The sequence below is a fragment of the Doryrhamphus excisus genome, chromosome 3 (assembly GCF_030265055.1).
Source record: "Doryrhamphus excisus isolate RoL2022-K1 chromosome 3, RoL_Dexc_1.0, whole genome shotgun sequence".
Taxonomy (NCBI): Eukaryota; Metazoa; Chordata; class Actinopteri; order Syngnathiformes; family Syngnathidae; genus Doryrhamphus; species Doryrhamphus excisus.
This window is the reverse complement of record NC_080468.1, coordinates 30,682,664-30,703,293: the sequence shown is the minus strand read 5'-3', so window position 1 is coordinate 30,703,293 and position 20,630 is coordinate 30,682,664. Positions and strand designations below refer to the sequence as shown.

Genomic DNA, 20,630 nt, shown 5'->3' with positions numbered 1-20,630 from the left:
CATGAGCAAAGGGATTGTCCTTCGAGCCGGACTTGAACCAGCTACATAAGGATGCCAGCTTGAACCACTTCAGTACGCCGCTCTTCCAACTGAGCTATCGAAGGTCTTGCTGTTCTGAGGCTAGTGAGTACGGCCGAGCGTTCGACGGCGTCTCATTGAGGTTGTGGCTGAGAATGCCACTATTGACAGAATTTGGATTAGATAATCAAGTCTTGTGGTGGAGAGTCTCACGTGGAGAGTCTCAGGTCGAGAGGTGTGACGTTTCTGATCAAATTCAGAGGTCATCAGTTGGTCCTGAAAATGGTCTTGGCACTTTTTTTCACGATGAAAGGTATGAAAACAGCCCTGTTGCATTGGCCGGGAATCGGACGCGGGTCTACCACGTGGATCGATCCTGGACTCATTTCCGATCGTAACATCGCTTTTACAAAAGGCAAAGAACTCCTAGAAGACTGCGGGCATTGATCCCACAGCAAGACAAGACAAGGTGATACCTATGGCTGTATTTGGCCTAGATATCGGGATTGGGGCCCGGATTAGTGTTTGGTACTTGGGAACATTTAATCACAAAAAACAAAAGAGATTTTGGAGAATGCGGGCATTGATCCCGCTCCCTCTCACATGCGAAGCGAGCGCTCTACCATTTGAGCTAATTCCCCTGCTGTTGCAGCATTGGCAGAGAAGGTCCAGTCTTATAACTATTTTGGTTCCTTTGCTGGACTACGTCAAAGCGACACAGACTCTGCCTTTCTGAGTGCAAACCTAACGCAGTACTCTGCCTTTCTGAGTGCAAACCTAACGCAGTCCCTGGTGGTCTAGTGGCTAGGATTCAGCGCTTTCACCGCTGCGGCCCGGGTTCGATTCCCGGTCAGGGAATTGACGTTTGGCTAGGTTTTGACTGGAGATAGAGTCGCCAGATCGTCAACCTCCCACCTGGAGGCGAACTCGTCGCCCACAGTACCGAGGCCATGTCGGCGAAGACGGCAGTACATGGCACAGACACAGCTTCACTCTTCCCCCACTTTAGGCCCCGACTGAAAAAGCAGAACCCCCCCCCCCATCGCAGCTAAAATAGCCCACTTGGGAGAGCGTTGGACTGGAGTTCTAAAGGTCCTCACAATAAACCTCACTCCTCCTGATGGTCGTTACGTCTTTCAATAATGGGGTGTTAAAATGTGGATTGTCAAAAGGAACAAAGACAATCCATCTGCAACCTGGTCAACGGACACGTAAACAGTGCAGGTACCCTGCTTTGTGCGGCTCCTTTTCAGTGTCCTCCATTGTCAGCGAACCTCACAAGGTCACAGTTTTTTCCTGATCAGGGCACCGTTTTAGGTTGTGTGGATGAGTGGTCTAAAGCACCAGATGAAGGCTCCTTTTGCTCAGCGGGCACTGGTTGAAATCCCACAGCTGGCATTTTCCTGGCCAGGTCCATTATCCACGACTGGAATGATTTGGCAGCAAAGGACTGTCAGATTGTACAACACACCCGAGCACCTCATGAGCAGAGTTATCCTTTTCCGGGAAAGAACCAAAAACTCTGACTCGAAGGTGCTGATTGCTGCTCCCAGTTGCTTCTAATTCGTCTGCGAGCAAAAATTGAATTTTAGAGTCTGGTTAATTGAAAAGATTTGCTAGCTAGCCAGGAGTTGAAACTTGAATCTTCTGAGATGAGTTATCCTTTGCCCCACTATTCGTACAACAAAAGGACCTGTCATTTAAGGTTAGCTTCTGGATTGTCACTGTTTCGCCAAGACTACAATTGGGTTGCGAGACAATAACAAAAGCAACACACACCTGCCATGACCCAGGGTTGGTGCGGACACAACAATGAGTATGAACCACGATATGATTACATCTGTCTAACCCGTAGACAACACGTCATCCACTGCGCCACTAGCCATTCAACAAAATAACCTGGAGTTTAAGGTTGGGTTCTAACTAGGCTACCACAGTTTCTGCATTACCAAACACTAATTCAGATGTTGGGACTCATTTTCAGTCAACAAGACCATGTCAACAAAGGTCCTGCAGGAGATGAGGTGACCGAGAGGTTAAGGTGCTGGACTGCTAATCCATTGTGTTCTGCGTGCATGGGTTTGAATCCCATCCTCATGGGACTATACCAATGCAGTAGTTTTGACACCACCTGTGTTTTTCGGAAACATCATTAGAATGCAATTAATCAAAGTATCAGGTACGATGTTGGAGATGGAGAATGCTTTTTTAGCAGGAAAAAGACACAATATACCATTTGGAGAATGCAGGCATCGATTCCACTTCATCAATGAAATGTTTTCCGCATGTTGCACAATTTTCCACAGGAAAGAAATCTTGACGATGTATCACCAAAAGTGCTGCACTGCCCAATGTGTGGCTGAAACTAGTTAAGTAAACCTTTTGGACCTCGATGACCCATCAAGAAGTCAACCTTTGTTGGTTCAGAACAGGCACAGAACATCCCTGCCTCCCTCTGAATCTTGCAGGTCACTGGGAAGATTTTCGGCTCGAAGGACCATTTGGTCCCGAACATGAAACTTTTGATCTGAGTGTCCGGGATTCAAGTCCCTGTTAAGGTGACCAGGTCTGAGGTCCACTTGCAAACGTCTCCTTTTGCCCTCAAAATACAAGGACAACAGGACAATACCTTGGTACTTCATGGAAAATTCATGAGGAGCCGGGCTTTTAACTGGAACTGGAAAGACTTGCAGCCCCGCACTGTCTGAAGTGGGATTTGAACCCACGCCTCATTAGAGACTGCAACCTGAATCCAGCGCCTTCGACCGCTCGGCCATCCTTCTGTTACCTGAGAAAATAGGTCAGCTGTGGAATTGATCAAACATCAGGATGGCCACGTCAATAAAAACAGAACAAAAAATGATATCGAGAGCAGCAAAAGGCCCGATTAGCTCAGTGGGTAGAGCTTGAGACTCTTAATCTCATGGTCGTGGGTTTGAGCCCCATGTTGGGCGATTTAGCAGTTTTATTGATACATCTGAAAGAAATCTTTCCTGTTGAAAATTGTTCAACATGCTGAAAACATTTCATTCCAAATACATAAAAACAAGTCTTTTGACCAAAGGCCTGGGGGCTCACTTCGTAGGGCATCAGACTTTAAATCCTAGTGTTCAAGTCCCTTCAGAGATCAAGCACATGTCATTGTTCCTATTTGTCACCTTGACTTTTTTTGTAAAAGAAGGACTTGAAAGGCCGTGTTTCCACCCAGTTTCGAACTGGGGACCTTTTGCGTGTTAGGCAAACGTGATAACCACTACACTATGGAAACCCGAAAGTAGGGGCTTTTAAGGGGACTGGTGAAGCCACAAAGTAGTTGCCAAACAACGAAACATGACGATGTGTCCAAAGTGGGGGCAGATTGACAATTGTCCAAATGGACAAAGATGTCTCCTTTGTAGGGAAAATTGTTCCAGAAATAATGGGCTTTTCTTCAACAAAACAAGACATCACAATCGCGGCTTGAAAGAAACACCTTAGCCACCCTCGGGGTCACTTTGATATCTCCGTGGACTCAACTTGTGCCCTTGGAGTCAATGGTTTGTAAATAGGCTTGTAACCTCCTCTAAACTTGTCTGGATGGCTGGATGTCTGGCCTTTTGAAGAATTAAGTTAAGGTCCTTTCAGCCAGCCAATAAGCATTTTCAAACTATTTGCCAAGTCACAAAATAAATAGGGATTGTTCTGAAAACCGGGCTTGAACCACGGACCTTTAGAACTTCAGTCTAACGTTCTCCAAAGTGAATATTTCAGCTTCTTAGGTGGTGTTCTGCTTTTTCAGTCGTGGGTAAAAGTGGGGGCAGGGTGAAGCTGTGTCTGTGCCACGTATGTTGCTGTGTACCTGGTCCAGTGTGTTCTCATCTTGGGTTGGAATGTCCCCATGCTGGTAACGGGTGGGGAATACAGTCCGTTGATGAGGATAAGAGCTACAGAAAATGGGAAGGATTTCACTGGTTGAAGTCTCCAGCTACCATAAAAACGGTCATGGGCCACAAGCCTGTTCTGAATCCCGCTTTGGCCAATCGACACTACATCGACTCAGCAGCAGTCCTTGTTAGTATAGTGGCCAGTATCTCCGCCTGTCACATGGAAGATTGCGCGGTTTGATTCCCAGACGGGGAGTTCCTGTTTTGTATGTCACGTTGAACCTTGAGCAGGGTTGCGGTTGCAACAACCAGTCCGGGAGAACAAGACCTCTATTCATCTTCTTCTCCAAGTGCTCAGCTGTGTTGTACAATCTGACAGTCCTTTGCTACCAAATTATTCCAGTCGTGGATAATGGACCTGACCAGGAAAATGACAGCTGTGGGATTTCAACCAGTTGCTCCTGAGCGAAAGGAGCCTTAATCTGGTTCTTTAGACCACTCATCCACACAACCCGAAACGGTGCCCTGATCAGGAAAAAACTGTGACCTTGTGAGGTTCACTGACAACGGAGGACACTTAATGGAGCCACACAAAGGAGGGTACCTGCACTGTTTACGTGTCCGTTGACCAGGTTGCACATGGATTGTCTTTGTTCCTTTTGAAAATTCACATTTTAACACCCCATTTATGAAAGACGTAAAGACCATCAGGAGGTACACCGGGATTCGATTGGCGGACTTGGAATTGTTTTTATGTGCAGTGACAGCAGTTCACAGATAGCGCTGAAAGATGACCCGAACCGTTCGACCGAGGACTAAGACAAATCCTATCTCCACTCAAAACCTAACCAAATGTCAGTTCCCTGACCGGGAATCGAACAACGGCTGCGGCGGTGAGAGTACCAAGTCCCAGCCACTAGACCACCAGGGACTGCATCATGGCTGCACTCTGATAGGTAGAGACTGTGTCGCTTTGACGTACTCCAGCAAAGGAACCAGAACAGTTCTGAGACTGGACCGTCTCTGCCAACTCTGCATCAGCAGGGGAATTAGCTCAAATGGGAGAGCGCTCGCTTAGCATGTGAGAGGTAGCGGGATCAATGGCCGCGTTCTCCATAAACTCCTTTGTTTTTTTGATGAAATGTTCCCAAGTAGCGAATACTAATCCGGGCCCCAATCCTGATATCTAGGCCAAACACAGCCATCGGTATCACCCGAAACCCAGTCCTAACTGCATTCTCCCCTCTAGCACCTTGTCTTGTCTTGTTGTGGGATCAATGCCCGCAGTCTCCAAGGAGCTCTTTGCCTTTTGTAGAAGAGATGTTGGGATTGGATCTACCCCTTAGCATCTGACAAATACCCCAAACCAGGGGAATTACCTCAAATGGTAAAGTGCTTGCTTAGCATGCGAGAAGTAGCAGAGTCGATACCTGCATTCTCCAAGGAATCCTTTGTATTTTGTAAAAGAGATGTGGGATCGGAAATGAGTCCAGGATCTATCCCTTAGCGTCAGACAAATACACCAAACCTAAAACCTAGATTGGTCTCTTATCATGGAATAGTGAAGAAACCCAGTACGTGATTTATTGTTCTCAAGTAGCGCATCAAGGTGACCCCAACAATTCCACCGAGGGCTTGCAGAGATGAAGAGGCCCCAGTCCCGAAATGTCCACCCCCAAGATGGACTGAGGTCTTAAACTACCCGCATGGACAATCCAAATATCTTCTGGACAAAAAAAGTTTGTGGTCAGACAAGACAAAGGTTGAGCCGGTCACCTGAACATGAAACGTTTGATCTGAGTGTCCGGGATTCAAGTCCCTGTTCAGGTGACCAGGTCTGAGGTCCACTTGCAAACGCCTCCTTTTTGCCCTCAAAATACGAGGGCAACAGGACAATCCCTTGGTACTTTATGGAAACTACATGAGGAGCCTGGCTTTTAACTGGAACTGGAAAGACTTGTGGCCCCACACACAAACCAAGTATCTTCTGATCAGCTGATCCTTAACATCAGCTGTCACAGACATTGGCGTCGTTTGGGGACCTCATCCTGATCCACTGTTACCACTGATTTGTAGAGTAAGTGTCAGGTTCAAACTCCCGTGACACTTGTAAAAACACTGAAATACAGAAACACAGAAGAGACAGACAACAATATTCAAAGTTGCTCGCAGCGAGGAGAGTGAAACCACATACCCAGTGACATGCCGCTCCACTCTGAATATGCAGTTCACACTCCCCTCTTTTTATTCTCTTTGGGTGGTCCCTACTACATGGTCTTGCAACTCTAGGGGGGGGGGGGGGTGGAGAAGGTAGTTGCACGAGCTGTATTTGTTTGTCTATGTGTGTGTGTATGTGAGAGCAATTACTTTTAATGTTTTATGCGTTCTTATCTTAACACATTCTTGCAGGATTAACATGAGCATCTGCAGGGTCGCTGTTGGTGCATCCAAGCACCTCCAGGACCTGGGGGTCGCTGAGGGTCTCTGATTAGGGTCACGTGAACATTCCTTCTTCAGCACATTCAAACACTTTCTATTGTCTAAGGAAATGGATATAAGGGTGATAACTAACAAAATAATACCTGTATCTACATTTTATTCTAACACTCGCCCGATATGCGCTCCGCAGCGCCTTGTCATTCCAGCCGCTCTCTGTCGCTATCCAATTGACTCGACAACCGGCTGCGGGAGCGCAGCACACAGCAGAGGGCGGAGCCTCTCTGACCCACACGTCGGCTCCAAATCCCTCCTCCTGGGGCTCTTCCGGCACCACTCCTCCCTCCCTGCTCCAACAGTGGAGCGCCGTCTGATGACGTCGGGAGTGTTGTCCCCATGCAACTGGGAGCCAGTCGCCTTTCGTCAGCGGAGAGGAGTCACCGTCCACGCCTGTGGCTGTGCCTGTACTGTGGGAGTCCTACACACAATTTCCCGCTGTCCAGTTCGCCCAGCACGCCAAAGCTCTTCCTCCACCAGGGATATTCCCCAGCTGCTGGCACTGCCCGCTCCAACCACACCGGCTGCGTCATCCGCTTTGGTGGGCCGACTTCAGGTGGAAGGTACGATATCCTGGGCGGGGGAAGCTTCTCCAACCACAGCATTAATTGACTCTGGGGCGGACGAGAACTTCATTGATAGCGGACTCGTCAGTTCTCTCAACATTCCTACTGTTGAGCTTGTCCCCCACAAGAATGTCCGCTCGCTAGATGAACATCACCTGGCATGCATTACGCATCAGACGCGCAACATATCCTTGGTGCTGTCGGGTAACCACCACAAGGTCACAATTTTTTTTCTTATGCCCTCTCGCTCAGCTCTGTTAGTACTCGGCCTCCCCTGGCATCCCGTGTGTGTGTTGTGATTGTGATGTTTTGTCATTCAGCGCCACTTTGCAGTTTGTTGACATTTGCTGCCAGCCAATCAGGATGCGACACAGACGTCAGACAAGTAAAGAGACTCGCCTGCCACGCGGGCATGATTACCATTACCATCGATCAGGGATGGCAACTGAATTAAGAATCAATGCCAGAAACCTGCAACAGGATTTCAGATAATGTTTTGATGCAGACTGGTCATGATGCCTCTGAAGTTCACCAAAGCAGACCTGACTTAAGGTGACTACACTTCCAAAGTTCCCAGTGATGACTGAACCTCTCGCTTCTTGTGTTCCCCGAGAAACTCGGTCAGCTGTGGATTTGATCAAAAAGGCCAGGTTAAGCAGAAAAAGGCCTGCTCGCGGGAGACCGGGGTTCGATTCCCCGACGGGGAGTTCCTCTTTTGTATGTCACAATGTCAACAAACAAACCCGTGAGGGCGCTTTCGATCACTCACCCACCCAACCTAAAACGGTGCCCTGATCAGGAAAAAAAACTGACCTTGTGAGGTTCACTGACAACAGAGGACACTCAAAAGGAGCCGCACAAAGCTGGGTACTTGTACAGATGTCAGCAGCGGTAGCTTGCTGGGCCCATAACCCAGAGGTCGATGGATCAAAACCACCCTCTGCTAAGGCTGTACTCCTTACGTGTCCTTTGAAGAGCTTGCAGATGTATGGTCTTTGTTACTTAGCTGACCTGGTCCAGTAAAGAGTTCACGCTTCCTTTACTGCTGTTCTCGATGCATTTATTGCTCTTGAGTGCATTCACACGTCATTGCGGGACATTGAAGCATCGTGAAACACCGTAACTGTCCTCACTAGTCCATTGTCACTCTTATGGACTTGAAAAATCCCAGCCAGTTTCCATTCGTTTCGGGGAACCTCCTCCTCTTTGACGATCACCACATCTCCAACTTGCATGTTTCTTCTTGGCGTATGCCATCTTTGTCTCAGAGCAGTGTTGGTCAGATACTCCTTCCACCATTTGTTCCAGAACTATTCCGACAAATATTGCAATTATCTCCATCTCATTTTAGTATACAAGTCCATCCATCCATCCATCCGTCCATCCATTTTCCTCCCCTTATCCAGGTCCAGGTCGCGGGGGGCAGCAGTCTTAGTAGGGAAGCCCAGATTTCCCGGTCCCCGGCCACCTCCTCCATCTCCACCGGGAGGACACCAAGGTGTTCCCAGGCCAGCTGTGAGACATAATCCCTCCAGCGTGTCCTAGGTCTGCCCCGGGGCCTTTTCCCGGCTGGGTATGCCCGGAACACCTCACCAGGGAGGCGTCCGTGAGGCATCCGGACTAGATGCCCGAGCCACCTCAACTGACTCCTCTCGATGTGAAGGAGAAGCGGCTCTACTCTGAGCCCTCCCGGATGACTGAGCTCCTCACCCTATCTCTTAGGGTGAGTCCAGCTACCTTACAGAGGAAACTCATTTCAGCCGCCTGTATCCGAGATGTCATTCTTTCGGTCATGACCCAAAGCTCATGACCATAGGTGAGGGTGGGAACATAGATCGACCGGTAAATTGAAAGCTTTTTTAACCACGACGGTCCGTTACAGCGACCGCATTACTGCCGAGGCTGCGCCGATCCGTCTGTCGACCTCACGCTCCCACTTTCCCTCACTCGTGACCATACCTAAGATACCTAAACTCCTCCACCTGGGGTAGGACCTCATTCCCGACCCGGAGGGAGCACTCCACCCTTTTACGACTGAGAACCACGGCCTCTGATTTGGAGGTACTGAGTCTCATCCCAGACGCTTCGCACTCAGATGCAAACCGTCCCAGTAAGCGCTGAAGGTCACAGCCCGTAGAGGCCATAAGAACCACATCATCTGCAAATAGTAGAGATGAGATTCTAAGGCCCCTGAAACAGATTCCCTCAACACCTTAGCTGCGCCTAGAAATTCTGGGATGTCCATAAGTGCACTTGGCACCAGGACACCCTTGGCTGCAGGTCTATGATCGACTTTGCAGTCGTGTCATCAGACCTGCGTCCGCATGTTCTGGACAGGCGGGTGAAGAGAGGGGCTGAGCTGTCAATTGATCACCACCTGGTGATGAGTTGGATTAGATGGCGGGGGAGGTTGCTGGACAGACCTGGTAGACCCAAACGAGTAGTGAGGGTGTGCTGGGAACGTCTGGCAGAGTCTCCCGTTCGTCGAGTCTTCAACTCTCACCTCTGGCAGAGCTTCTCCTGCATCCCGGGGGAGGACCGGGATATTGAGTCCGAATGGGCCATATTCCGTGCCTCCATTGCTGAGGCGGCTGACCGGAGCTGCGGCTGCAAGGCGGTCGGTGCCAGTCGTGGCGGCAGGCCCCGAACCCGATGGTGGACACCAGAGGTCAGGGCCGCCATCAAGCTGAAGAAGGAGTCCTATCGAGCGTTGATGGCTTGTGGGACTCCGGAAGCAGCTGACAGGTACTGTCAGGCCAAACGGTTCGCGGCTTCGGCGGTTGTCGAGGCAAAAACTCGGGTGTGGGAAGAATTCGGTGAGGCCATGGAGCACGACTTTTGGTCGGCCTCGAAGGGGTTCTGGCAAACCGTCCGGACCCTCCGAAAAGGGAAGCATTGCCCAGTCCACACTGTTTACAGTGGAGACGGGGCCTGCTGACCTCGACTGGGGATTTGTTTTGGTGAAGTAGGTGCAGACACATCTATTAAAAAGTGAAAATACAAAATATACAGTATACAGTATAAATATATGTACACGGTCTGTTTTTTGTTTGTTGTTCCGGAACTGCAGTCTGATTGTTTTTCCTAAGAGTCCAAACTGAGCGTTAATTTAACGCATATAGAGTGTCAAAGTGGCAGGATGAGGCAGAGGTGGGGTGTGAACAGTGTCGGGGGGGGGGGGGTCCGGGACTTGTTGATGAGGCTGACAGCAGACGGGAAGAAACTGTTCTTGTGGCGTGAGGTTTTGGTCCTGATGGACCGCAGCCTCCTCTCAAAGAGACTGTGTCCGGGGTAAAAAAAAAAAAAACTAGCAAGACAGCCTCAAGATCCAAAAGTGTTAAGGCAGCCCCATAGTGTCCCCACATCATGCCATGTGTCTATTTGCCTCGAGACATGAGTAAATTAGCTTAAATGCTAACATGCTAATGGTCATCATGTTAGCACCAAGCAAGAGAGTCTTTTTTCAGTCGGGTCTAAAAGTGGGGGCAATGTGAAGCTGTGTCTGTGCCACCTACTATGTTGCTGTGTCCCTGGTCCAGTGTGTTCTCATCTTGGGTTGGAATGTCCCCATGCTGGTAACGGGTGGGGAATACAGTCCGTTGATGAGGATAAGCGGGATGGATTTCAGTGGTTAAAGTCTCCAGCTACCATAAAAACGGTCATGGGCCACGAGCCTGTTCTGAATTCCCCTTTGGCCAATCGACACCACACCATCGCAGCAGCAGTCCTCGTTAGTATAGTGGACAGTATCTCCGCCTGTCACGCGGAAGACCGGGGTTCGATTCCCCGACGGGGAGTACCTCTTTTGTATGTCACAATGTCAACAAACAAACCTTCTCATTAGAACAAAACCTCTCTTAATCTTCTTCTCAAGGTGTTCAGGTGTCTTGTACAATCTGACAGTCTTTTGCTGCCAAATCATTCCAGTCGTGGATAATGGAGCTGACCAGGAAAAGGCCCCGGGGCAGACCGTGGGATTTCAACCAGTGCCTCCTGAGCGTAAGGAACCTTAATCTGGCGCTTTCGATCACTCATCCACCCAACCTAAAACGGTGCCCTGATCAGGAAAAAAAACTGTGACCTTGTGAGGTTCACTGACAACAGAGGACACTCAAAAGGAGCAGCACAAAGCTGGGTACTTGTACAGATGTCACCAGCAGAGTGGCGCAGCGGTAGCGTGCTGGGCCCATAACCCAGAGGTCGATGGATCGAAACCATCCTCTGCTAAGGCTGTACTCTTTACGTGTCCTTTGAAGAGCTTGCAGATGTATGGTCTTTGTTACTTAGCTGACCTGGTCCAGTAAAGAGTTCACGCTTCCTTTACTGCTGTTTTCGATGCATTTATTGCTCTTGAGTGCATTCACACGCCATTGCGGGACATTGAAGCATCGTGAAACACCGTAACTGTCCTCACTAGTCCATTGTCACTCTTATGGACTTGAAAAATCCCAGCCAGTTTCCATTCGTTTCGGGGAACCTCCTCCTCTTTGACGATCACCACATCTCCAACTTGCATGTTTCTTCTTGGCGTATGCCATCTTTGTCTCAGAGCAGTGTTGGTCAGATACTCCTTCCACCATTTGTTCCAGAACTATTCCGACAAATATTGCAATTATCTCCATCTCATTTTAGTATACAAGTCCATCCATCCATCCGTCCATCCATTTTCCTCCGCTTATCCAGGTCCAGGTCGCGGGGGGCAGCAGTCTTAGTAGGGAAGCCTAGATTTCCCGGTCCCCGGCCGCCTCCTCCATCTCCACCGGGAGGACACCAAGGTGTTCCCAGGCCAGCTGTGAGACATAATCCCTCCAGCGTGTCCTAGGTCTGCCCCGGGGCCTTTTCCCGGCTGGGTATGCCCGGAACACCTCACCAGGGAGGCGTCCGTGAGGCATCCGGACTAGATGCCCGAGCCACCTCAACTGACTCCTCTCGATGTGAAGGAGAAGCGGCTCTACTCTGAGCGCTCCCGGATGACTGAGCTCCTCACCCTATCTCTTAGGGTGAGTCCAGCTACCCTACGGAGGAAACTCATTTCAGCCGCCTGTATCCGAGATGTCATTCTTTCGGTCATGACCCAAAGCTCATGACCATAGGTGAGGGTGGGAACATAGATCGACCGGTAAATTGAAAGCTTTTTTAACCACGACGGTCCGTTACAGCGACCGCATTACTGCCGAGGCTGCGCCGATCCGTCTGTCGACCTCACGCTCCCACTTTCCCTCACTCGTGACCATACCTAAGATACCTAAACTCCTCCACCTGGAGTAGGACCTCATTCCCGACCCGGAGGGAGCACTCCACCCTTTTACGACTGAGAACCACGGCCTCTGATTTGGAGGTACCTGAGTCTCATCCCAGACGCTTCGCACTCAGATGCAAACCGTTCCAGTAAGCGCTGAAGGTCACAGCCCGTAGAGGCCATAAGAACCACATCATCTGCAAATAACAGAGATGAGTTTCTAAGGCCCCTGAAACAGATTCCCTCAACACCTTGGCTGCGCCTAGAAATTCTGGGATGTCCATAAGTGCACTTGGCACCAGGACACCCTTGGCTGCAGGTCTATGATCGACTTTGCAGTCGTGTCATCAGACCTGCGTTCGCATGTTCTGGACAGGCGGGTGAAGAGAGGGGCTGAGCTGTCAACTGATCACCACCTGGTGATGAGTTGGATTAGATGGCGGGGGAGGATGCTGGACAGACCTGGTAGACCCAAACGAGTAGTGAGGGTGTGCCGGGAACGTCTGGCAGAGTCTCCCGTTCGTCGAGTCTTCAACTCTCACCTCTGGCAGAGCTTCGCCTGCATCCCGGGGGAGGACCGGGATATTGAGTCCGAATGGGCCATATTCCGTGCCTCCATTGCTGAGGCGGCTGACCGGAGCTGCGGCTGCAAGGCGGTCGGTGCCAGTCGTGGCGGCAGGCCCCGAACCCGATGGTGGACACCAGAGGTCAGGGCCGCCATCAAGCTGAAGAAGGAGTCCTATCGAGCGTTGATGGCTTGTGGGACTCCGGAAGCAGCTGACAGGTACTGTCAGGCCAAACGGTTCGCGGCTTCGGCGGTTGTCGAGGCAAAAACTCGGGTGTGGGAAGAATTCGGTGAGGCCATGGAGCACGACTTTTGGTCGGCCTCGAAGGGGTTCTGGCAAACCGTCCGGACCCTCCGAAAAGGGAAGCATTGCCCAGTCCACACTGTTTACAGTGGAGACGGGGCCTGCTGACCTCGACTGGGGATTTGTTTTGGTGAAGTAGGTGCAGACACATCTATTAAAAAGTGAAAATACAAAATATACAGTATACAGTATAAATATATGTACACGGTCTGTTTTTTGTTTGTTGTTCCGGAACTGCAGTCTGATTGTTTTTCCTAAGAGTCCAAACTGAGCGTTAATTTAACGCATATAGAGTGTCAAAGTGGCAGGATGAGGCAGAGGTGGGGTGTGAACAGTGTCGGGGGGGGGGGGGGGGGGGGGGGGGGTTCCGGGACTTGTTGATGAGGCTGACAGCAGACGGGAAGAAACTGTTCTTGTGGCGTGAGGTTTTGGTCCTGATGGACCGCAGCCTCCTCTCAAAGAGACTGTGTCCGGGGTAAAAAAAAAAAACTAGCAAGAGAGCCTCAAGATCCAAAAGTGTTAAGGCAGTCCCATAGTGTCCCCACATCATGCCATGTGTCTATTTGCCTTGAGACATGAGTAAATTAGCTTAAATGCTAACATGCTAATGGTCATCATGTTAGCACCAAGCAAGAGAGTCTTTTTTCAGTCGGGTCTAAAAGTGGGGGCAATGTGAAGCTGTGTCTGTGCCACCTACTATGTTGCTGTGTCCCTGGTCCAGTGTGTTCTCATCTTGGGTTGGAATGTCCCCATGCTGGTAACGGGTGGGGAATACAGTCTGTTGATGAGGATAAGCGGGATGGATTTCAGTGGTTAAAGTCTCCAGCTACCATAAAAACGGTCATGGGCCACGAGCCTGTTCTGAATTCCCCTTTGGCCAATCGACACCACATCATCGCAGCAGCAGTCCTCGTTAGTATAGTGGACAGTATCTCCGCCTGTCACGCGGAAGACCGGGGTTCGATTCCCCGACGGGGAGTACCTCTTTTGTATGTCACAATGTCAACAAACAAACCTTCTCATTAGAACAAAACCTCTCTTAATCTTCTTCTCAAGGTGTTCAGGTGTCTTGTACAATCTGACAGTCTTTTGCTGCCAAATCATTCCAGTCGTTGATAATGGAGCTGACCAGGAAAATGCCAGCCGTGGGATTTCAACCAGTGCCTCCTGAGCGTAAGGAACCTTAATCTGGCGCTTTCGATCACTCATCCACCCAACCTAAAACGGTGCCCTGATCAGGAAAAAAAACTGTGACCTTGTGAGGTTCACTGACAACAGAGGACACTCAAAAGGAGCAGCACAACGCTGGGTACTTGTACAGATGTCAGCAGCAGAGTGGCGCAGCGGTAGCGTGCTGGGCCCATAACCCAGAGGTCGATGGATCGAAACCATCCTCTGCTATGGCTGTACTCTTTATGTGTCCTTTGAAGAGCTTGCAGATGTATGGTCTTTGTTACTTAGCTGACCTGGTCCAGTAAAGAGTTCACGCTTCCTTTACTGCTGTTCTCGATGCATTTATTGCTCTTGAGTGCATTCACACGCCATTGCGGGACATTGAAGCATCGTGAAACACCGTAACTGTCCTCACTAGTCCATTGTCACTCTTATGGACTTGAAAAATCCCAGCCAGTTTCCATTCGTTTCGGGGAACCTCCTCCTCTTTGACGATCACCACATCTCCAACTTGCATGTTTCTTCTTGGCGTATGCCATCTTTGTCTCAGAGCAGTGTTGGTCAGATACTCCTTCCACCATTTGTTCCAGAACTATTCCGACAAATATTGCAATTATCTCCATCTCATTTTAGTATACAAGTCCATCCATCCATCCATCCGTCCATCCATTTTCCTCCGCTTATCCAGGTCCAGGTCGCGGGGGGCAGCAGTCTTAGTAGGGAAGCCTAGATTTCCCGGTCCCCGGCCACCTCCTCCATCTCCACCGGGAGGACACCAAGGTGTTCCCAGGCCAGCTGTGAGACATAATCCCTCCAGCGTGTCCTAGGTCTGCCCCGGGGCCTTTTCCCGGCTGGGTATGCCCGGAACACCTCACCAGGGAGGCGTCCGTGAGGCATCCGGACTAGATGCCCGAGCCACCTCAACTGACTCCTCTCGATGTGAAGGAGAAGCGGCTCTACTCTGAGCGCTCCCGGATGACTGAGCTCCTCACCCTATCTCTTAGGGTGAGTCCAGCTACCCTACGGAGGAAACTCATTTCAGCCGCCTGTATCCGAGATGTCATTCTTTCGGTCATGACCCAAAGCTCATGACCATAGGTGAGGGTGGGAACATAGATCGACCGGTAAATTGAAAGCTTTTTTAACCACGACGGTCCGTTACAGCGACCGCATTACTGCCGAGGCTGCGCCGATCCGTCTGTCGACCTCACGCTCCCACTTTCCCTCACTCGTGACCATACCTAAGATACCTAAACTCCTCCACCTGGAGTAGGACCTCATTCCCGACCCGGAGGGAGCACTCCACCCTTTTACGACTGAGAACCACGGCCTCTGATTTGGAGGTACTGAGTCTCATCCCAGACGCTTCGCACTCAGATGCAAACCGTTCCAGTAAGCGCTGAAGGTCACAGCCCGTAGAGGCCATAAGAACCACATCATCTGCAAATAGCAGAGATGAGATTCTAAGGCCCCTGAAACAGATTCCCTCAACACCTTGGCTGCGCCTAGAAATTCTGGGATGTCCATAAGTGCACTTGGCACCAGGACACCCTTGGCTGCAGGTCTATGATCGACTTTGCAGTCGTGTCATCAGACCTGCGTCCGCATGTTCTGGACAGGCGGGTGAAGAGAGGGGCTGAGCTGTCAACTGATCACCACCTGGTGATGAGTTGGATTAGATGGCGGGGGAGGATGCTGGACAGACCTGGTAGACCCAAACGAGTAGTGAGGGTGTGCTGGGAACGTCTGGCAGAGTCTCCCGTTTGTCGAGTCTTCAACTCTCACCTCTGGCAGAGCTTCGCCTGCATCCCGGGGGAGGACCGGGATATTGAGTCCGAATGGGCCATATTCCGTGCCTCCATTGCTGAGGCGGCTGACCGGAGCTGCGGCCGCAAGGCGGTCGGTGCCAGTCGTGGCGGCAGGCCCCGAACCCGATGGTGGACACCAGAGGTCAGGGCCGCCATCAAGCTGAAGAAGGAGTACTATCGAGCGTTGATGGCTTGTGGGACTCCGGAAGCAGCTGACAGGTACTGTCAGGCCAAACGGTTCGCGGCTTCGGCGGTTGTCGAGGCAAAAACTCGGGTGTGGGAAGAATTCGGTGAGGCCATGGAGCACGACTTTTGGTCGGCCTCGAAGGGGTTCTGGCAAACTGTCCGGACCCTCCGAAAAGGGAAGCATTGCCCAGTCCACACTGTTTACAGTGGAGACGGGGCCTGCTGACCTCGACTGGGGATTTGTTTTGGTGAAGTAGGTGCAGACACATCTATTAAAAAGTGAAAATACAAAATATACAGTATACAGTATAAATATATGTACACGGTCTGTTTTTTGTTTGTTGTTCCGGAACTGCAGTCTGATTGTTTTTCCTAAGAGTCCAAACTGAGCGTTAATTTAACGCATATAGAGTGTCAAAGTGGCAGGATGAGGCAGAGGTGGGGTGTGAACAGTGTCGGGGGGGGGGGGGGGGGGGGGGGGGGGGGGGTTCCGGGACTTGTTGATGAGGCTGACAGCAGACGGGAAGAAACTGTTGTGGCGTGAGGTTTTGGTCCTGATGGACCGCAGCCTCCTCTCAAAGAGACTGTGTCCGGGGTAAAAAAAAAAAAAAAACTAATTATCTCCATCTCATTTTAGTATACAAGTCCATCCATCCATCCATCCGTCCATCCATTTTCCTCCGCTTATCCAGGTCCAGGTCGCGGGGGGCAGCAGTCTTAGTAGGGAAGCCTAGATTTCCCGGTCCCCGGCCACCTCCTCCATCTCCACCGGGAGGACACCAAGGTGTTCCCAGGCCAGCTGTGAGACATAATCCCTCCAGCGTGTCCTAGGTCTGCCCCGGGGCCTTTTCCCGGCTGGGTATGCCCGGAACACCTCACCAGGGAGGCGTTCGTGAGGCATTCGGACTAGATGCCCGAGCCACCTCAACTGACTCCTCTCAATGTGAAGGAGAAGCGGCTCTACTCTGAGCTCTACTCTTGTTCCGGAACTGCAGTCTGATTGTTTTTCCTAAGAGTCCAAACTGAGCGTTAATTTAACGCATATAGAGTGTCAAAGTGGCAGGATGAGGCAGAGGTGGGGTGTGAACAGTGTCGGAGGGGGGGGTTCCGGGACTTGTTGATGAGGCTGACAGCAGACGGGAAGAAACTGTTCTTGTGGCCTGAGGTTTTGGTCCTGATGGGCCGCAGCCTCCTCTCAAAGAGACTGTGTCCGGGTTGAGAAGGATCGGCCACAATCCTTTTCTGCACGCCTTAGGGTCCTGGGGGCGTACAGATCCTGGAGGGACGGGAGATTGCAGGAGGTGAGGATGGACTCAATGATGGAGCTGTAGAAGTGCACCAACATTGTCTTTGGCAGGATGAATTTCTTCAGCTGCCATAGGAACGTAGGAAGTACATCCTCTGCTGTGCCTTCTTGATGAGGGAGCTGATGTTCGGCTCCCACTGGAGGTCCTGGGAGATGATGGTACCCAGGATGCGGAAGGACTCCACAATGTCAATCGTAGACTCACAGAGGGTGATGGGGACAGGAGAGGCTGAGTTCTTCCTGTTGTCCACAACCATCACCACTGTTTTTAGGTCGTTGAGCTCCAGATTGTTCAGGTTGCACCAAGTCACCAGATGGTCAACCTCTCACCTGTAGGCAAACTTGTCGGCGTCAGAGATGAGTCCGATGAGGGTGGTGTCGTCCGCAGACTTCGGGAGCTTGACAGACTGGTGACTGGAGGTGCAACTGTTTGTGTACATGGAGAAGAGCAAAGGAGAAAGAACGCAGCCCTGAGGGGATCAGGTGCTGACGGTTTTTGTATCTGAGATGTGTTTTCTCAGCTTCACGCACTGTTTCCTGTCAGACAGGAAGTCTGTAATCCACCTGCAGGTGGAGTCAGGCACGCACAGCTGGGAGAACTTCTCCTGGAGCAGAGTTGGGAGGATGGTGTTGAAGGCGGAGCTGAAGTCCACAAACAGGATCCTAGCATAGGTTCCTGCGGAGTCCAGGTGCTGGAGGACCAACACACCAAGGCAGCCGTCCGCAGTGCCATTTTGGAAACACGTGGTGGCATGGGAGTAAATGACTACATGGTAATCAGGTGGTTAGGTGTCAGTGGTTCCAGACACATGGGTTGTTTACATTGTCCACAGTAAGAGGGTGATTATTCACAACAGACATGGCTTCCTAAAGAAAGGTTCTCAAGGAACTGTCACTCAACCTGCCAGCACTGTTTGCTAGGACTGAAATGAGCACGCTTTTGATGGTTCTGATCTGGCGCTCCCAAACACCTCCCATATGGCTTGCATTTATGACAAAGTTGCATTGCTTGTCTGCCAGGTATTCTGTTACTCTTTCTGTGTTTATTCCCTTTAGAGACTTTTCCATTTCATTTTTAGTTCAAACTAAGTATGTTCCCTGATTTGATCGGATGTGCCAAACAGCACCTCTGATGGCAATGCAGCATCTTGGGGCATTGATGAATGAGTCAGTGGTCAAGTCCTCCAGCATCTCTATGTGAACACCTCCAGAACATAGACAAGTGAATAGTAGACTGTACTGTTTTTGTTCTTTACGCCCTTGTTTTGTGGGAAAGGGGCCAAAACAATCCATGCCACCATAGGTAATTGGTGGAGAAGGCTCAATGTGGTCTTGAGGTAAGTCAGCCATCTTTTGTTCATCTGTGGCTCATCGAGCTTTCCGGCATGGGATGCACTGTCAAATATGTTGAGCCACTGCTTTGCTCCCTCCCACGATCCAGTAGTCATTTGCTCTGAGTTAATTCAAGAACCAATATAGTTCTGAGACTGGACCTTCTCTGCCAATTCAGGAAAAGCAGGGGAATTAGCTCAAATGGTATAGCGCTTGCTTTGCATGTGAGAGGTAGCGGGATCGATTGCCTAAATTCTACAAGGAATCCTTTGTTTTATTGGCTAATTGTAGGCCATTCGCGCACCCCGAGGTTACAGATGTCAAAGGTAAGCTTATATTCAGCAGCACAGTGGCGAACGGTAAATTTATGTCCACAGGTTCCCGATTTGTACAACCCGGCATTAATATATCTTAGTGTAATTCTACCTTACTGGTGGATGCCTTCTTCTGGTCGCTCCTCAGGGCTGACCTCTGGTAGTGGTGCGGTGGACCCGACGTGAGTGATAGGTTACCGACCGAGAACATGACTGGTGTTTGTGCCCTGATTTCTTTCCTTCCTCCAATGAACCCATGACCGTGGCTTTATTAGCACCACGCTCTGACCAACTGAGCTAATCGACCACAGGACACCATTGCATCAAATGTTTCCAGCTAAAATCGACTAACTCATCCTTAACAGACCGCATTCTCCGTGCCATGCTGTTTTCTTTACCTTTACCTGGTCGGTTGGTTGCCTTGATGGGGGTGTTTCGCAGTTCACTGGGTTCTGCGCTGTTAGTTATGGGGCCGGGGGGTTATGAGGGGCAGGGTGTTGTCGACGGGGGCTTTTGTTGTTCCTTCACGGTCCGCATTCTCTGCACTCGTGGTCTAAATTTTGGGTAGAGGATAATGGGGTCCACTGCCCCCATTGATCTGCTCCTTGCAGTCTTGGTGACTGAGAGGATTGTTGACGCTCTGCTTTGACATGCTGTTTTGTTTACCTCTCGAGGGTGTTTCGCTGGTGACAATTGACACTTTGGTCTCCCTCCCTTGTATGAACATGTTTCCCCATTGGTGAACTGTTTTTGTGTCTGTGCCAGATGCACAGGATTTCCTTTTCTACTAAAGGCACCATTCAAGTCAAGTTTGCATGCTTCACAGGCACGATGCTTTAGTTGGTCAAATTACATGCCTAGCAAAGAGGGGCTCATTGGTTCCAATTCCAGCAGTCCTCTACTGGTATTTCCATACTTTTTTTTTATCAGAGGTCATGTTGAGATACAAAGCCTGTTTTCAGGAGAAATGCAAGACCCCGGGATACAATAGGTCTTCTTTGTACACTTTTCAGCAGCAGACATTTTGAAAAGCACCCCTGGTTTACTGCCCAGGAGTAACAGCCTCGGCCACTCTAGAATGAAGGGTGACGCCACTTCAAGATGCAAGAAGCTGTCACTAGTGGGATTCGAACCCACGCCTCATTCGAGACTGCAATCTGAAGGCAGTGCCTTCGACCACTCGGCCACCCTGACCCTCCAGAGGCCACTTTTTAAAAGGCATTCACACACTCTGCGTTTTGTTTCCCATGTGGGTATTATGTTATGTTAGTCCAGATTAACAACCTAGTTATTTGTGTCAGTCCCAGGGACCATTTCCAGACCCTCGTGTGACACTTATGTTGGACTCTTTTGGAGAGCCCTTGCATTCTTCCCAATAGGTAAACCCTTTGTATCGGTGCCAAATATATACGGGATTCCCCACCTGCTGACCGAATGACACACGACAAATGGCGTTGTCTCAA

At 50.3% G+C, this 20,630-nt stretch overlaps 6 non-coding genes across 6 annotated transcripts; 5 read left to right on the top strand and 1 right to left on the bottom strand.

The window, feature by feature from the left end:
* Positions 1-804: 804 nt before the first annotated feature.
* trnae-uuc (transfer RNA glutamic acid (anticodon UUC)) lies at positions 805-876 on the top strand. Its single transcript has one exon. It is a non-coding gene; the product is annotated as a tRNA-Glu (tRNA).
* A 2,337-nt stretch (positions 877-3,213) lies between these two features.
* trnav-aac (transfer RNA valine (anticodon AAC)) lies at positions 3,214-3,286 on the bottom strand. Its single transcript has one exon. It is a non-coding gene; the product is annotated as a tRNA-Val (tRNA).
* A 7,379-nt stretch (positions 3,287-10,665) lies between these two features.
* Positions 10,666-10,737, top strand: trnad-guc (transfer RNA aspartic acid (anticodon GUC)). The gene has a single exon. It is a non-coding gene; the product is annotated as a tRNA-Asp (tRNA).
* Positions 10,738-11,095: 358 nt separating this feature from the next.
* trnam-cau (transfer RNA methionine (anticodon CAU)) lies at positions 11,096-11,167 on the top strand. The gene has a single exon. It is a non-coding gene; the product is annotated as a tRNA-Met (tRNA).
* Positions 11,168-13,955: 2,788 nt separating this feature from the next.
* On the top strand, positions 13,956-14,027 carry trnad-guc (transfer RNA aspartic acid (anticodon GUC)). Its single transcript has one exon. It is a non-coding gene; the product is annotated as a tRNA-Asp (tRNA).
* Positions 14,028-14,377: 350 nt separating this feature from the next.
* On the top strand, positions 14,378-14,449 carry trnam-cau (transfer RNA methionine (anticodon CAU)). Its single transcript has one exon. It is a non-coding gene; the product is annotated as a tRNA-Met (tRNA).
* The last annotated feature ends 6,181 nt before the right edge of the window (positions 14,450-20,630 follow it).